Source organism: Pseudomyrmex gracilis, unplaced genomic scaffold (genome assembly GCF_002006095.1).
Source record: "Pseudomyrmex gracilis isolate BER0280 unplaced genomic scaffold, ASM200609v1 scaffold_1231, whole genome shotgun sequence".
Taxonomy (NCBI): Eukaryota; Metazoa; Arthropoda; class Insecta; order Hymenoptera; family Formicidae; genus Pseudomyrmex; species Pseudomyrmex gracilis.
Genome location: NW_018021815.1, coordinates 4,430 through 15,881, shown reverse-complemented (window position 1 = coordinate 15,881; position 11,452 = coordinate 4,430). Strand labels below are relative to the sequence as shown.

At 38.4% G+C, this 11,452-nt stretch overlaps 1 long non-coding RNA gene across 1 annotated transcript; it reads left to right on the top strand.

Annotated features, from left to right (window-relative positions):
- The first annotated feature begins 9,046 nt into the window (after nt 1–9,046).
- LOC109861988 lies at nt 9,047–10,822 on the top strand. Its single transcript, XR_002251068.1, has 4 exons — nt 9,047–9,099; nt 9,187–9,293; nt 10,254–10,325; nt 10,430–10,822. It is a non-coding gene; the product is annotated as an uncharacterized LOC109861988 (long non-coding RNA).
- Nucleotides 10,823–11,452: the final 630 nt, after the last annotated feature.

The window sequence follows — 11,452 nt, the reverse complement described above, 5'->3', positions numbered from 1 at the left end:
ATCTATAGCAGAGTGACAAGAAAGATCTGAAGACGACCACGTTCTGTCACCTGCGTTAAGAACATTCCACGATGAGTTAATTATAGCGTCCTCAATTTTCCGTCCCTCACAATTACTGCAATTAGTGGGAGAGCTGCTCCAAAGAGAACTCTTACCATTAAAGTCCCCACAGATAAGAGCGGGTTTGTACTTTGAGCACAAAAACGATGACCAGAAGTTACTATCGGTGTAGTTGGTCGACCACCTAGGTAGGCTATAAATAGAGAAGACATACAATAATTGATTGTTAGGAAGAAATAGCTTGGTAGCAACAAATTCTACCATATTCCTTCGGCAAAGATCGGCAATGTCATCATCAGTAATTATACAGAACTTAATATGCTTGGCGATTACAAGAGCAACGCCTCCACCATGCCGGTTACGGTCTACGGAGACGATCTCGTGATTAGGAAAAGTAAGCATGGAGTTGGAATCCATGTATGTTTCGCAGAGGGCAGCAAGATGAATGTGGCTCTCTTGTAAGAGATGCTTGACAGTATCTAGTCGTCGGATTAATGAGCGACAATTCCACTACATTATGTCGAATTTTACGTAAAGATAAGTTTATCGTCGGCAAGAGAGCCGGAAAGAAAGAGTTACAATACAATATTTTCCACAATGATTTTTATAATCATTGTGATAACTTCATCTAAGTTACTATCATTCAAATCAATTTTGAACTTGTTGTGTAAGATGTTTCGAGCTTTAGGGAGAAGACCTCTAATTGTTGTGGGTGAAAGATACTCATGCTGGGTAACAGTAGAGTTGCTTTGCAGACTTGCGCCACTCTTGGTTCTGGGTATGGGTTTTGTAGTAGGGGGTTCAGGAGTTCCTCCACCAACGCTGCACGGAAGATTGACAGCGTCAGCACGGTTCTCCTTAGAAGAAGAAGAACCTGCCACTTCCTGTCCCGAAAATGGAGGTAACCTGGTAGGGTTACGATTTTTAGTTCTACTAGGTGGTCGGGGAGCAGCAGTAAACCTGAAGAGGTCCTGAGGAATGAACTCGCCAAACGTGTGAGGCGGGACCTCAGGGAGGGTTTGCCAAGCTCCACGAGAAGAGCCACCACCCTGATCATGAACAGTAGCAGCTTCCTTGAAGAAAAGGTCCTTTATCGCCATAATCTTATAAATACTCTTTTGTCTTAGAAAGGCCGGGCATTTAGGATCAGATGCCTGGTGTTTGAAATCTGTAATCTTTGATCTGATGCAATTAATGCACTCATACACGTCGCTCAAGCAATCCGGTTTGGAATGACCGGACTTGCCACACCGTTCACAGTAGTTTTTGCCACTAGATGACTGTTTACACGTGGAGGCTACATGTCCAAGCCTTTGACAGTAGCTACAACGTTTGACTTTGTAAATATAGGGATGTAAGAACACCCTCTTACCCATATAAATGCACGAGAACGGGACGTACCTGGTTCTGAAGCGCAGTAGATAACTGTTTGTATTAACGAGTGTCGAAGAAGAGCTGTCTTCGTTATACACCCTGCGCTGCAGTCTAACTGCTTCGAAAGGGGGAGTCCAGGAGCTACCCCACCCCGGAGGGGGACGGATGTTTGAGAGAACTTCTTCCACTGTGTCGTCGTCATCTACACCACGAAGGATGTATTGCTTGACAACCCGAAAGCTCGGGACAAAAGAGATCCACTCTCCCGTAGGGGTGATCTTGTCACTAACAGTAGAGAAGACCTCTACGAACCTATTAGCTGCACCACCTGTAGGAAAGACCATAGAGAACTTGTTTTTACCTATAGACTTAAGATCAAAGGCATCTTGGAACGCATCATAGACAAGAACATTAAGTCTTTTCCCGATGCCTAGTACACTGATAGCACTAGAAGATAGACCATCAGAACTAGTACTGGCACCCGTAGAAAGAATCTCAATGTGAACAAGGAAGGGACCCGTTGAGTCCTTTTCGTACTTGTTAAGAAGCAAAGCTGCTTGAATACTCGTCAACGACGAGAAAACTCTCTTACGTGAAAGTTCTTTATCACTAATCGGACGTTTTTTTACCTTTTTAACGTTAGAACCCGAAGTACCGGAAGGATCTTTGATCTCCTGCGAACTACCGCACTCAGTTTTACTTTTTGTGGTTTGCCCCAGGGGTTGTTCCTCCCGCAGTAGAAGCGGATCCTCCGGGGATATGTCCATATCAAAATCAGTATCCATCAGGCTAAAAAGAACAACAAAGTGTCGAGCAACAAGTAGCGAGATTCAGCAAGATGGCGGCTGGGCGCCGGGGCTGCCCCGCAAACAGGTTACGACAGACAAAATCAAGACTAACGGGTCTGAGCGTATAAAAGGAAACAAATCAGAAAAAGCTCACCCGACTGAAGTGAAGGCCAAGCGAACACTCAGCAAAGCAAGGCGTAACACGCGCAGGAAACACAGGAATACCGGGAGGGATCACTATAGTAGCGACTCACTCGCGATCTCAGCACAGAATCAATGCAACAAAGAGAGACGTCGTCCGAGACGCTGCAGTTGGAACATAGAGAATCTACGTTATCTGAGTCTCTACCGGCTTCCGAATCTGCAAGGCCAATCCGGCAATCAGCGCGAACACGGCGCAGTCCAATCAGATACAAGGATTACGTCTGTCAACGTCTTTAAAAGGGGGAGATGTAGTAATCGATACATCGATATCGTTACTACTATCGAACGTCATCTTAGCAACCGATATATACAATCATTCAATTATTCTCAACAACGATTTTCTTGTTCAATTATGTATCTTCATTCATTCCAAGTCCATTCCTGTTTCCATTCACACGTTCAATAAACCGACTCAAGTTTTGTAAAAGAACGAAGTTTACTTTATTTTGTGAGTGAACAAACATAACATATATATTGCGGGATATTTGGCCAAACGTCATTTAACAAAATATCCACATCTTGGCCAATATACATACAAGATGGATGAAGCCAGAAGTCTTCATAGTTACAGCATGCCATCATGGCTACAAAGCCTGTCATTTGATGGCTTAGTTTAACCTTCGACTGCATGGATGCAGCAAGTTCATGCAATGGAAAAATGTTTTCTTCAATTTCATAAAGAAAAATTTAAGCGTGGTCAAAACATTGTTAATAAAACAAAGACATATATAACAAAATATATAAAAGACGTTCCCCCTGAATTAACAAAAGACTTTTGTAGACAAAGACTTTTCATTCGTATAAAATTTCTTAATTTAAAAAAAGAGGAAAGAAAACTAAAAAAACGAAAGATTCTGATAGTAAAATAACTAAAAAGCTACAAAAAATTGTGTCTTAATTATGTGTCTTATATAAATACAAATTAATATTGAAAAAAATAAATTATAATTATGTAAAAATGTACGTGTACATATTATGTAGTATGTATATAGATATATACAATAAATATAATTAATAAATATTATATAAGTTAAATATTTGAGCACTGTTTTTTTAATATATGTTGATTATCGCCACAAATTCGACCTGGCCAAAAATGACATCATTTGACAAATCATTTAAATTATTTTATTTTTTAGGTTTTTAAATTATTTTATTTTTTAGGTTTCAATGACAAATCATTTAAATTATTTTATTTTTTAGGTTTTTCAATATTTTGTGACATATTTCTTTTTTTTTAACTCATTCGTTTTTTAATTTTTATATTGAAGATTTGTAGTTAAATTTATGTTTCATTTGATGCATCATGAACTTTCCACAGACGTTCAATGTGTTTTTTTTCATTGCACAAAGAAGCATCTAACAATATACGATACAGAAAAATAACAGAAAACAAAAACATTTTTAAGTACGAGATAATTACCAGTAGGCTTTCATTAATAACTAACCAATTACAAGTTAACTTGTAGTTAGCAATAAGTGTTCAATCATTTCTCACATCATAAAAAAGCATATTTCATATACTATTAGAACAATGTAACCTATACTAATTTAAACGAGCACGCGCGCTGAGTGACGTCACTCCCGCAGTTTTATTCTTGTTTTCTGATTGGTCGAAAGTTACCAGGCAACCTGTCTATTCTACAGACCTTGCGCCTTGCCATTGTGCGAGCTGTCCGCGATAGAGAGCATCACAACTAGGATCTCTGTCTTCCCAAGTAGCATAAAAACGTTCTCAGAATGTTCGGCGAATGTTAGAACAGTAACAGTAAAAACCGTTTTTGTTATGTTAGAAGTTCGCTCAGGACTAACATTCTCCTAACATTCAGCAAACATTCTCAGAACGTTTTACTGAAACGTTCCCGTAATATTCGGCGAACGTTACACAGAGAGAACAAAAAAATTTTTCGCGGCTTGCGTTTTTACACAGCTTCAAGATTTCAACTGAATTAATCTTTGAAGGCCCGATTCAGCTCGCCAATCAACCAATAAAACTCTATTGAAAGAAACTGGATCTGAAAAAAATCTTAAAGAAGATGGCAGGATTTGAACTCGAGACCTACCGTGTTCACAGTCCCTGCACTCAGTCCGCGAGACCACTTATTCCTTACTAGAATGTGATTATTTTTATCTACTTATTCTCAAGCTATCCTGTACACATTTTATTTATTTCTTTAAGTTATTATCTTATTAAAATAATATATATTGTGCAATAATATATTGCAGTGTAATGTACCCCTGCAACAGTGGATAAAAATATTCGTCTTATTATTATTAATTATTTATTATTATTATAATTTAAAATACATTTTTACAGCTCAAAAGATTTTGTCTCAAACAATGTTATATTTGTGTCAAATATATTTTATGTTACATTTAATTAATTAACGTTCGCCGAATATTACGGGAACGTTTCAATAAAATGTTCTGAGAATATTCGCCAAATGTTACCCAATTACGAGAACGTTTTTATGCTACTTGGGTAAATCTTAAATTTGTATAAAGTTTTAAAAAATTTCTAAACGTCCTCCGAATGTTCTCAGACTAACATGTAGGATCCAAGAAAAGTCGCAAATCGTAACGTTCTCTTTGTTTAGGTACGAACATTTCAAACTTATATTAGTTCAACATGTTAGATCAGTGTTCGGGGTCTAACATAAAACATGTCTAACACAAAATTAACATTTGCTGAACGTTTTCATGCTACTTGGGTTTGTCTTGTTGTCGCTGATTGGTTGAGATTTATACGAGTACAGTCCAACAGAAATCAGCGCTTAGCAATTTCATATTATAGTTCTATATTATAGTTCAGTGTTAGCCTCGCGCCATGTATGCGCAACGTGTGCGCTACGAATGGGCGATACAATAGAAAACATCGATATTTTGTATCAATACGTATTGCAAATAAAAAAATCGATACACTAAAAATATCAGATAAAATATATCGATATTAGGTCTGTTCTTTTTCCATACTTTGGCTGCACTAGTTCACGGTCTATCTTTTTCCTTTTAATACAGATAAAAAAAGATAGACAGTGAACTAGTGCAGCCAAAGTATAGAAAAAGAACAGACCTATTGTTAATATATCTCTATATTAGGAAATTTTTGGCGATCGTTTGATACATATACCAAAGTGTACCAAAGTATAGGTAGCATATATACAAATTATAGTTTGGTACACTTTGGTATATGTATCATACGATCGCCAAAAATCGTCTATTATAATATATATATATGGGTGCTTTCCAGTTAGAAACACAAATCGACAGAAAAGTCATTTTGTCTTTGTTTCTCAGTGATCATTGAACATAGACAGAATGATTAGGTCGATTTATATCGTTAATTGAAAAGCAGTCACACACACACACACACACACGCACACACGCACGCACGCACGCACGCACGCACAGAGAGAGAGAGAGAGAGAGAGAGAGAGAGAGAGAGAGAGAGAGAGAGAGANGCACGCACGCACGCACAGAGAGAGAGAGAGAGAGAGAGAGAGAGAGAGAGAGAGAGAGAGAGAGAGAGATAGAGAGAGAGAAAATATACACTGTGACGTTTTTCGGAGTTCTTATGGATTTCTCGCGTTGTCCCGTCCGAAACGGAAGTGCGAAATCGGGACACGGACGGAAGTCCGCGAGATCGGGAACATCTGTATCGGCAGGAGAGAAATGGGTGATAAACCGAGCACACCACTGCGCCGAGCCGACGGATCCTTAGTAAAAATTCTGGGCGCCAGACGCGTAACCGCGTCAAAATGTGCGTCGCTCGACACAATGGGCCGACTAGCTCTATTGGAACGGAGAGAGGTTGGGTCTGGACGATAAATAACCAAGGCTGTCCCGAACGAATCTCGGATTAGAATCGCAATCAACCACACTGCAGATAGAGAGAAAAATAAACAATTTATTATAATACCGCGGAGTAAGAGACGACTTTGCGAAAAGAACAAAAAAATTACAAAAATAAAGTTTGCCTATATGATACGGCGAGTTTGCTCTGTCGCGGCGGTAATTGACCACAAAAGAAAATAAAATAAAAGAAAATACAAAATTACGGTGACGATTAACAATACGCTCTACACACAGAAACGTAATCGATCGCAGGACCAACTTCTTATAACGACGCGTGACACCGGGAACGCTACGTCGTCGCGCTGACTTCACATAAACTCTACGTTACCAGGCAGTAGGATAGACAACGTACCAAGCGTTTTAATCAAAGCCTTCAAGAATCTGAAAGCGGCTGAATAGATTAATCTGGTCAAATCGTGCGCTTACTGCTAGGCGTGCCAAGGCGAGTCGCAAAGCGTAATATCTGCGCCGATGGACTTACTTGATCTCGCAGGGGCTAGTCGGGATTACGCCGCGTGCCTGCACGGCGCGAAGCTCTCGCCGAATTCCCGTCACTGGTCGCGGTGTACTTCAGCAGCCAATTATAAAGCAGCAAGCACGTGCCAATTAACACACCTGAGTAAAGCGCTCGCGAAATCGGAAGAGCTAGTTCAAGTTAGAATCGAAATGGCTGTAATCTTCGCCTGTTTCAAATGGCAAGTCCGCCGTGGAGTTCGCCACACGGAACGAGAGCTATGCGCTCCGATAGACCCCCCAGTACGGTACGATAGGTTTCTTCGATTCGGTACGATAGCGGTACGATATGTCTCTTTTGTTGCTCTTCCGAATCGCACATCCCTCACTCTAGGCAGATCACTTGGAAAATCCACACAAAATTGCCTTAGAAAATGTAATAGCGGTACGATAGAGTAGCGTGCGAGGTCAGTACAGCAAAGTGACCGATAAGCTGTAAATTTTACGCAGGACGAAACACGTTACGATAGCGTAAGGTTGATGATACGATAATCGGTACGGTATTCGGTACGATGATCGGTACGATACCCGGTACAGAATATGGCGGTCGCGAAACGATACGATAGATAAAAACTTGTACACGCGAGACACAACAAAATGACTAGGATGCTGCTTGGCGCGTTACTGGAACTCCAGGGCTTGTAATACTCAATAGAGTAATTACGCGAGACGCACTTAGACCTACGAACTAATACCACGAAGCCCCGTGGAATCCGATTCTAGCCGCTGCCGAAAATCCGAAACTATGGCGAAGGTTATGTCCTTGCCGGTACCAACACGCGAGATTCAGCGACTAGCCTCGACACGGGACTCGAGTAACGCGGATTCGTGGCTCACAATTAAACGAGGACACCTCACCGTACGTCGTCGTCGCTCTCCATCCAGAAAAATTGCCAGATTTGTCGTTGAACGATAGATCGTCGGGAGTGTCGTCCGTCCCGTTCGGTAGGTAGCGACCAAGAGAGCGAGGATCGCGATTGATTCGGGGTCGATGCGTCTGAGCGCGCTAGGATCGCTTAGGGTAGATCGCTGCGACCAATCAGGTCGCGAGGGGCGCTACACGCGACGCGATGCTCGCGCTCGGCGACAGGACCCGCGGCCGCGAAATTCAAATCGATTACCGGGCCCTCACTAGCGAAAATGCAAGCAGCAGAGATTTCCAAGCGTGGGATTCCGCAGATTCAACAAAGATGCAGCATGCGGTAGCGCAGCAGGATGGCAGCTGCAGGTTAGCAACGAAGGTTTGCAGCAGGCCTGTCCGATGCAAAAGGAAGGTCAAGGCTGTCTCCATCGTTGGGTGTTCGCCTTTCTTCCTCGGCTACCCAGCGCCGAGGTTCGCTGTCTTCGTCGCTGTCCTCTCCCGCGCCGCTTGTTCTTTGAGAGTCACCCCTCTGGCCGTCGTGCGAGTGCCTAGCTGCTCCTCCACGCACGCCCTTCTCTCTTGCTTTCTCTCGCCTTTATCCAACAATCGACGGATCCTGATACCTCCTCCAGTAGTGTGTTCTCGGTGTGGTAAGGCACCAAGAGCATACAAAAAAAATAACAGAATAAGCGACTAAATCTAGCGCACGCAAGCAAGCCCTGGAGGATCCTGGCGCTTCCCAGACGGTTCGCACCCCCGGACTCTCGCGATCATTCGAGCTGTTGTGGCGAGGGAATAGCGACGCGATTACCACGTCATAACACATATATCCATACAGTACAGCAAAATTGCAGCAAGATTGCAGCAATATTGTTGTGCAAGATTGCAACATTGCAGAAACATTGCAAAATGTTGCAGCAACGTTGTTGCAGCATTGCAGCAACAGTAAAATGTCCGCTTACAGAAATATTGCAATGTAACATTGCAGTATAATATATATGCAATAATACTTTGTGTGTGTATATATATATATATATATATATATCGGCATAATAGTTTTAATAACACATACAGAACAAAAGCTCCAATAGACATCTATTAAATGTTGCATAGAGCTGGTAATGTCTATGGCCCACTAAACACAGTATATAACAGTTATGTTTTTCCGAAGTAACAAGTAATGTTACATTTGTCCAATATAACGGTAATATAACATTGTTATTCAAAAATAATATAACCAAGGTACCGTAAAATTATGTTTAGTAGTTATATAACATTTGTGCGCATGCGCGAAGAACTTGACCCGCTTGGCAACACTGATATTTCAAGATGAGTTTCTTTTGGTATTGTTAATCTCCTGTATCAATGGGTGTGTTTTGCCGAAGTTAGTGCTACGTAGCGCTACGTAGCGCTAACTTCGGCAAAACACACCCAATGCAACAAGTAATTTCACTCTTTTATTCTTTTTATTAAACTATTTGTTTACTGTACATAATCTTTAATAGAAGTGTATATCATCTTATATTTCAGGGTATCCGGTATTTTGTTGATCTGTCGAAGTTGTGTTCAATAAGTCATCATAATCTCTTTTTTAACAGTATATATTTTTTACTGCACGTGATTTTTAGTTATATAAGGTACGTATATATTATAAAATCTTGTTTTAGATTAGAACTAAATTACAATCTTATTGAAAATCCCGAAAGATCCACGCTTTCTATCAAAACGCAGAAAAAATCAACTGATTCGCTCACGAATACAGTTTTATACCATTAATAGTAATAGTTCTGTTGAAAATACTCGCGCTTTAATAAATAAAATGTCAGCATATAATGTGGAAAAAAATATTGTCACTTCTACTCAAATAAAAAATCTTATCTGCTATTTTCCAATAGATGTTTCTTCAAAGTTACAAGTTGATTCAGTAGAAACAATAAATTCTATAGATAATAAATATATAGAGAGTGATTTGAATTTCAATGATACTTCGTTAAATATATTTGAAGCTAATAATGATACACGTAAGATATCTGAAAATTCTTTTAATTTACGTGATAAGCTTTTTTCATGGACACTTGCAGAAAACATAACACAAAAATCTATTAAATCTTTGTTACAAATTTTACGTGCTTGTGGTCACACCACATTACCTCGAGATGCTCGGACATTAATGCAGACTCCAAAAAACGCTACACGAGAAATTAAGAAAATATCAAGTGGTTCTTATATACACTTTGGAATAGCGAATGGTCTTTTATGATTAATAACCAAGTATTTCAAGGAATGTCCAAAGACTATTGATATATTAATTAATGTTGATGGCATATCAATATCTAATAGTTCAACAAGCCAATTTTGGCCTATTTTAATTTCTATTTTTACTGATATTCGCAATAAACCATTTGCTGCTGGTGTATTCCATGGTATGTCAAAACCAAATGATGCAAATCAGTATTTAAGTCTTTTAGTTACTGAACTGATTGTACTTGAGGAACATGGTTTTAATTACAATAGAAAAATGTGCAAAGTTTTAATTAAAGGAATTGTCTGTGATGCATCTGCCAGAGCATTTATAACTAATATAAAAAATCATTCAGGTTACTTTGGCTGCAGTAAATGTGTGCAAGAAGGAGAATATATTAATTCTGTTATTTTCCCTGAATATAATTGTACGTTGAGAACAGATGAATCATTTAAAATTAATATTAGCATTAATAGTATTATGATTTGTTATAGTTTTATTATAAAAATTGTAATGTACATTTTATTATAGAAGACATTCAGACCTTAAAAAAATGGTTGCAGCATCCGACATTCACTTTACAAATATTCAACAACGTATGGATCATATTACGCCAGGAGTACTACCAAGTGTTTCTATAGATCGAATAACAAAATGTTTACCTTTGAAAACTATTAATGATATTCTTCAGATGGAGGAGAAATTAAAAAATGAAGGAGAAACATTTATCAACAAATATAAAACTTTTGTCCGAAAAATTGGTGGTCATACTGCGCGTGAAATTATTAGAAATGTATTATCACAAGTATTTACAAATAAATGTGCTTTGCAATGTTCGTGGAAGGGTCGCAAACAAAATTTTGAAGTTGCTTCTTTATGTATCATAAAATATATGAGAGAAGTAGTGTTAGACATGCATCAAAATTATACTAAAAAAGAATTTGATGAAGCCACAAGTGATTGGCTGCGTTTTGCTAAGCAGAGATTCACTAGAGAAACAAAGTTAAATAATGAATAGATTACATAAAAAGAAGAAAACTTATACGAAACAATATAAAATAAAATAAACAATAACAATATTAAATCAGTTTTCCTGTGATAAATTCAAGTCACTATTCATATTTAAAGTGTACCAAAAGATTGTTTCTTAGGCTGTGAAGCAGACGTATTAGGTAGATTACGTATTGTTATAAAGTAAAATTTAGTTGAGGTTCCTAATGCATAGAAGTTTAAGTTTAAACTTACATTAATGTTTGACATAATATTTTTTTTTTTAAGTTTTGATAATATTATTTTTGTAAAAGTTCTAATAATATTATTTTNTTTAAGTTTTGCGGTTTTATTGCTACGTTTACTTTCAAAAAAGTCTTATGTACAGATTTTAAATTATCATACATAAATTACCAAGGTTGGGTAGTGTCTAGTTAAAAAGATAAAAGTTAAGTTAAAAAGTTAAAAAGTTAAATAATTTTAACTTTATCTAGTTACATTTTTAGACTCTTATCTTTTAACTTTATTTAGTTATATTTTATCGGTAACTAGTAACTTTTTATT